The sequence below is a fragment of the Dermochelys coriacea genome, chromosome 13 (assembly GCF_009764565.3).
Source record: "Dermochelys coriacea isolate rDerCor1 chromosome 13, rDerCor1.pri.v4, whole genome shotgun sequence".
Taxonomy (NCBI): Eukaryota; Metazoa; Chordata; order Testudines; family Dermochelyidae; genus Dermochelys; species Dermochelys coriacea.
In genome coordinates this window covers 28644140-28649974 of record NC_050080.1, presented here as the reverse complement: position 1 = coordinate 28649974, position 5835 = coordinate 28644140, and the positions used below count along the sequence as shown (strand labels likewise).

The 5835-nt window shown below is 48.5% G+C and overlaps 1 long non-coding RNA gene across 1 annotated transcript; it reads right to left on the bottom strand.

Moving 5' to 3' along the window:
• Positions 1-207: 207 nt before the first annotated feature.
• LOC119842282 lies at positions 208-5198 on the bottom strand. Its single transcript, XR_005288712.2, has 3 exons — positions 4983-5198; positions 2444-2518; positions 208-400 (listed from the first exon to the last, which is right to left on the bottom strand). It is a non-coding gene; the product is annotated as an uncharacterized LOC119842282 (long non-coding RNA).
• Positions 5199-5835: the final 637 nt, after the last annotated feature.

Below are 5835 nucleotides of genomic sequence, written 5' to 3'. Positions count from 1 at the left end.
GATCCTGTTGGCATGGCTGCCACAGACACCTCCGTAACAAGAGGGTCTCAGTAGAGTTTTCTTTCCTATTTCCTTTTGTACAGAAAATGCTTGCAGGTTGTTTAGCTCCAGCAGACTGAGCAGGACCAGGCTTTATAGAGCTGTCATGACCGAAAAAGGAAAGGCAAAAGAACAGTAGATCTAAAACCAAACAAACGAGTCTACAAGTTCTATGAACAAGTGGAGCTGTTTTAATGTGGTTTGAAAACACACACAATTCTAATTCAAGCATTAGAAAACACCCTGGGATCGATTTAGAACGAAACATTATCCACCAGAAAGGGAGACTTGATTCCTTTTATTATTGCCATCAGCACTGCTGCATCACCTCTCAAGTGCAGGGAATTCAACTGTAAAACTTCTATTGGAGATAAAGCAAAAATAGATCAGCAGTCAGCTAAATTCTCCCTGGCAGCTTGAATGTTTAATTTATAGAAGGAGCTTGAGGTGAAAGTCACTCTCTCTTACGAGCTGTTTTTATAACAATAAAAGTTACTTGTTCTCCCATAAAAGTCTTTACAGGAATCATTGTATGACCTGTGTCCTGTCCCTCCCACTGCAGGGAGAACACACATTTTTAAATAAAGCTCCGCCCTGCATGCTAGGAATAGTCAGTATTTGCATACACTTCAATGACATATCGGTCAACCTCAAATGCAATGTCATGTACATACAGCACCTAATTTTACCACAAATTGACAGTTACTCACTTTTCCCATGAAACTATATATGCAACATTCTCAAAAATCAGCAATGATATGTACATTACCAAAATATTCTACTGTCAGTTGATGTAAGTTTCACTTAAAAACATACTTAGATATCAAAATAACAAAAATACATTGTGTTAAAAATCTAGGGGCTAGAGTTAAGATGCATTTCTTTGTACTTCATAGAGTGCTGAGATTTTATCTGGGCTGTGTAAAATTTCTGATGCTCTTAACTATGTTTCCTTTCTTTTAAGTGCTTGGCTTTTGTAAATGATGCGACAGGTATGCGTTCTTGTCATAACACCCTACATGAATTTGTAAAACAATTTTGGGGTGTGGGGAGGGAATATGAAAATTGTAGTACCAAATTCTTTGTCCTTAAAGTTACATTGATGAGGGTTGCAGAGTCTAGCCAGTGGGTTGGTCCTTATTTAGGTTTCTAATTGTCATGAGTTCAAATCCCCTTCAAGCTGTCTGGGGGAGGGTTTCCCCCCCCCTCCTGGTCCATGTAAAGTATTTGATTAAATTCTTTATTCATGAACCAGATGTTATCAGCCCCTGATTTTCTCTTCCAAAGAAAATCACACATCCTCATACACTATTTTCAGATCAGATTTCCTGTTCCCACTGGAGAATTCAGAGAGACAGAGTGGGTGCTTGCAAAAGCTCAAAAAAATCCTGTTACCCAAGGGATACAGAAGGGTGCATTTGAAAGAATTCCAAGTCCTGTGAATGCTGTCACTGGGTTTGGACTGTAGTTCTCTCTCCTAACTGGGCTATTTGAGTGATCCTTGTAAGCACCCAAATACATTCACCAGGAGATTTAATTTCTGCAAAGTGTGCATTCCCCCCCCCAGACAATTTTTTTCTCTCGAGAAATCTGGTTTAAAAGGTGAATTTTACATTGTAAGTTTCCATCCTGAAGGACCCCAAGGCACTTCAGCAATGTTTTCTGGATAGCATCTGCGAAATGCAGCTACAATAAAAGGTTTTCCAAGCCACAATGTGCCTGGTACAGGAAATGCACCCTAAGCATGCAAAGAGAGGTCAGGGCATTCTCTAAGTGTGATCTGAGTTCATAAGCACAGCATGCACCAGTACCCTGTATTGATTGTGAAATGCACCTAATGCAGGGATGGGCAAATGATGGCCCATGGGATTGCCACCCCCCATGGTTCCATGGGCCCCATGCCAGGAAATAGCCAGCACCCCATCCCTGTGGCCCCTGGGGGTGGGGGACAGAGGACTCTGCGTACTGCCCTTGCTGTCATGTTACATGGAAGAACAGTTTATGTAGGAGCGTGTACTTCTCCATAGGGGAGGATTATCAGCTCTTCTCCAGGAGTGAGCCACCATGTGGGGTGCTTACACCTGGGACTGCAAACACCTCCAGAGAGGTACCACCCCAGGGTGGTTCACCTATACTAGTTCAAACTGGGTTTTCTAGAGAAAAACAGTCCCCCCCCAAAAAAAGTGGTGGGGTGCAGCTCTGGATAGAAGGCAGAGTTTAAACTGGGCCTTCTTTCAGCTCCAGCAAAGAGATGAACTTTTGTCCAAGGGGCTCCAATCCTGCCAAAGGATTGAGAGGAGTTTGGCCTACTAGGGCTCCCTAGACTGATGTTGACTCCTGGTATGTTTAGGGGGTGTTTAAATCCGTTTATTGTTTTCGTATGTTTTCTCTGTGAGGCTTTTACCTTATGGATAAGGGTGCTTGCTTATAAAGACCTGGGTGGTTCCTTCCAACTGCAAGCGATACACTGTGTCCAGCCCTAGGAGAGAAAGCAACATGCAAGCACTGGCTGTTAGGGATGCTGGCTTGCTGGGGATACCACAGTGTAAGGCAGGCAGCTGGGCAGCCTTAAATGCCCCCAGTCAAAAGGGAGTGGGGCAAGGGTCCCTGCCCAGAGACAGGTGATGACAGGAGTCTTGAGACCTGACCAGGCACCCCTAGACAGGGGGATTCATGTGCAGCTACCCAGAAATTGTGCCAGCCCCCCTATTAGTAACCCCAGCAGAAAGGCCAAGATGATGGAGGTGGTCCCTGCAGGTAGGGTTAAGGCAGATTGAGGAGACAGCTTAGGGAAGCATATGCCCTGCTTGGATAGCTGCTGGATCTCATTAGCCAGGGCTGCCACGCTGGTATCTTCCACCAGCACTAAAGTCATTAAAAGAGAGTAATCTCCATTCCAAACAGCCCATCTCCATTTTATCCAGCACATCAACTGCACACAACAGAGCCCAGCCAGTTTGCTTGGGGCTCAGATGTAATTACAAAGTGTGATAAAAAACAGGATTCAAGGAACTTACTCTGAAGAACCCTGTTATGCTGGGAGGTAAGAGGACTCCTTATAAGTAACTGAATAAGGAGAGTGGAGCAGGCAGCAAAGGCAAGAGGAGAAGAAACAGACTGAATTCTGCTCTGGGTTTCCCAAGCAAGGGGGACCATCTCATGCTGTTTCTAATGAAAAGGGTTCTCTTTACCTCATGTCATTAACTCTGGGCTCACTGCTGTTTCCCTCCCTCCTCCTGTCTTCCCCCACACTGCTCTTCTCAGGAAGAGAGTTACATTCTCCACTGTGTCACCAGGTACTGCATTGCTCTAACCCAGTGTTGAAGGGACACAACTCTTCATGAAACAAGGCTTATAGGAAGGGGCAGGTCTTCAAAAAACGGGACAGATCCAGGATGACTTGGAGGAAGTTTGAAATGAGATGGGCTCCATTGCTTTAACACAAAGTGTTGCCTCTCATTTCAGCTCCTAGAGTCAGCATTTCTATGGTCACCCATGTAATAAGCAATGCAGGGCTTGCTTGGGCAGGAGAGGACTATGGGTCTGAAATAAGCGCTGCACCTTGGAATGAAGAACAGCTGAGTAGCTGTGGCACAGAGATCCCTTGGTGCCAACTGGAAAAATGTTAACTGTTCTTTGCCATCCCAGTTTCACCTGGTTCCCCTGGGATGGAGTTTGCTCAGTCGCTCTGTGGGGATGGCGCAAGCACAGTCTAGTCAGCACTAGGAGGTGTGAGGGGCACTGGTGGAGCAATAGATGGTGCAGGTGCACAGGGGCCCATGAAACTTAGAAGGTCCAGGAGGCTCAAAAGTTTGTATCATTAAGGCAGCAGATTTGTCATGGCATGAAAACAAAGTCATGGATAGCATGATTTCCCACCCCCTTGTCTGTGACTTTTTCTATGTCCATGACTAGAGTGGCTCCTCCCTGTCAGGTTCAGAGGGAGGCCATCATAGCAGTCAAGTCTCTCACTCTGGCCCTCTAGGTCAGCAGAGTAACTCAGTCTATAGCCGTGGCTATATAGGCTGGGCAGATGGCCATTAACAGTCCACAGCTGCTGGCCCTGTGGGCACAGCAGCTCAGTGAGCACTGTAGCTTCAGCCTAGGCAGGAGCAGACAGCAGTTACCATCTAGAGCCCTGGCCCTCTGGACAGTGCAAGGAGCAGTCTTTAGCCCATGCCTCCTGGCTAGGACAGCCTACAGTGAGTCTAGGGCTTGACCCATTGGGCGGGGCAGGGCTACAAGCTATAGCCTTCAGGCTGGAGCTGATAGCAAACACAGTCAGGACCCACAGCCTTCTGGTTTGGGCAGAGCAGGGAGCTGGTTTTAGCCTACGCCTCCTGGCTAAGGCAGCCGGCAAACAGTCCGGGGTCTCACAGCCTCCTGGCTGGGGCAAGTGAAAAACACGGCACAGGCCTCTGGCCAAGGGGAAGTAGGCCGTCTCCCCGGGGGCAGGGTTGGCAGCAGGTGTAGGGGGACCCAGGCCCACACTACTTCACCAGGTCCCTGCCCGGAGCCTCAACAGTGGCAGATGGTTCCACCACTGAATCAGCGGGGATCCCACCAAAAGACACTGACCTGGTCTCCAACTAATGTTTAGTTTCCCTGGGCTACTTCCTTCCATGGTCTGGGTGTAGGGTTGCATGGTCCAAGGGTCCTGTCTCCTCAGTGTACATGGCTGATGGCAGTCCTGGCACCTCCTCTCCATGGTCTGTCTCCTCTGGGGGCAGGGTGCTGCACAGCACAGTTTGGGCTGCAGGCATCACCACCTTCCCTAGCTGCCACCTAAGTGAGCTAAATGCCCTGCCTTTTATACTGCCTGTCCCATCCCCATGCTTCCAGCACAGGGGGCAGGGCTTGGCTCTGCCCACTAGGGGGGCATGTAGTGGTTCTTCCCTGTCAGGTTCAGAGGGAGGCCACTCTGCCTCACTAAGGTGACTCACCTGGTAGTAGCATCTCCTGTGTCCATGGGGCTGGGCACAGTGCCCTGTTCTGGGCATTGCCATTTGGCACATGGAGTTCCAGCACCGGTCAGGTGGCCTTGCTCTCCAACCTTCCCACCGGCCCTCCCCTTCACACAGGGCCAAGATTAGGGTTGCAGTGCCAGGTGGGGCAGGATGCTGCTGTGGGTGGTGCTGCATGGAGGAGGCCGACAATAAAAACCTGCACTGGGACCCTCTCTTTCTGTTCCTCCAACCCCAGGGAGCATGCTCAGTAAGGATGGAATCCTCAGTGAGTTTAGCTGTGAATCCCTAGCAAGTCTCTACTGAGCATGTGCAAACTGCAATCTTCCAAAGGCATACAACCTGGGCAGATTTTCACAGGGACAGCAAGAGGCACATCCCTGACACAAAGGCCATCTCCCTGACAAATTTCAAGTCCCTTCTCCAAAGCCACCGAGCACTAAAGCGATTCAAAGAAAAGGGCATCTGCATTTTTTAAGCACAGGTAAAGCAGCACATTTTTCCCTAGCCTTGATCTTGGCAACAGCAGAACTATTTCTGCTGAAATTTTCCAAAAGGATTCAGGCTGAGGCAGACATCCAGCATGGAAGTAGTATCTGCATGCAGTGAGCCTTGTAGAAATAAGATCTCTGCTGACTGTGTGTAGCAACACCGTGCCATAGGGATGCCATAACAATGTGGGGGTCTGTCCCAGATTCAGATGATCTGCCCTTGTCTCCAGCTGCATCCTGTGCTATCCTGGAAGTGCTCTCTGCCGCTCTAACAGAACCTCCCTCGTGCACCCGGCATAATCAACACTAAAAATTGTCCATCTCTCCCCCACCACTTAGCA